The 569-nt window shown below is 58.9% G+C and overlaps 1 protein-coding gene across 1 annotated transcript in view; it reads left to right on the top strand.

Annotated features, from left to right (window-relative positions):
* Positions 1-569, top strand: part of LOC107703933 (high affinity cAMP-specific and IBMX-insensitive 3',5'-cyclic phosphodiesterase 8A-like) — a gene marked incomplete at its 5' end in the record, with an annotated part of 15,539 nt that overhangs the window by 12,033 nt on the left and 2,937 nt on the right. The window lies entirely within an intron of this gene.

The raw sequence follows: 569 nt of genomic DNA, 5'->3' as shown, positions 1-569 counted from the left end.
GTGTGAGTGTGCGTGACTGTGAGTGTGCGTGACTGTGAGTGCGCGTGACTGTGAGTGCGCGTGACTGTGAGTGCGCGTGACTGTGAGTGCGTGACTGTGAGTGCGCGTGACTGAGTGCGCGTGACTGTGAGTGCGCGTGAGTGCGCGTGACTGTGAGTGCGCGTGACTCGTGACTGTGGTGACTGTGAGTGCGCGTGACTGTGAGTGTGCGTGACTGTGAGTGCGTGACTGTGAGTGCAGTGTGCGTGGTGACTGAGTGTGTGTGACTGTGAGTGTGCGTGACTGTGAGTGTGTCGGTGTGTGACTGTGAGTGTGCGTGAGTGTGAGTGTGCGTGAGTGTGTGAGTGAGCGTGCGTGTGCGTGAGTGCGTGTGCGTGAGTGAGCGTAAGCGTGTGAGGGAGTGTGTTTGAGTGAGCGTGTGTGTGAGCGTGTGAGTGAGCGAGTGAGTGAGCGTGTGAGTGAGTGAGCGTGTGCGTGTGCGTGAGTGTGCATGAGCGAGCGTGTGTGAGTGAGCGTGAGTGAGTGAGTGAGCGTGTGAGTGAGTGAGCGTGTGAGTGAGCGTGAGCGAG

The sequence above is a fragment of the Sinocyclocheilus anshuiensis genome, unplaced genomic scaffold (genome assembly GCF_001515605.1).
Source record: "Sinocyclocheilus anshuiensis isolate Anshui unplaced genomic scaffold, SAMN03320099.WGS_v1.1 scaffold1059, whole genome shotgun sequence".
Classification (NCBI taxonomy): domain Eukaryota; kingdom Metazoa; phylum Chordata; class Actinopteri; order Cypriniformes; family Cyprinidae; genus Sinocyclocheilus; species Sinocyclocheilus anshuiensis.
This window is presented reverse-complemented; position numbering and strand designations above follow the sequence as displayed.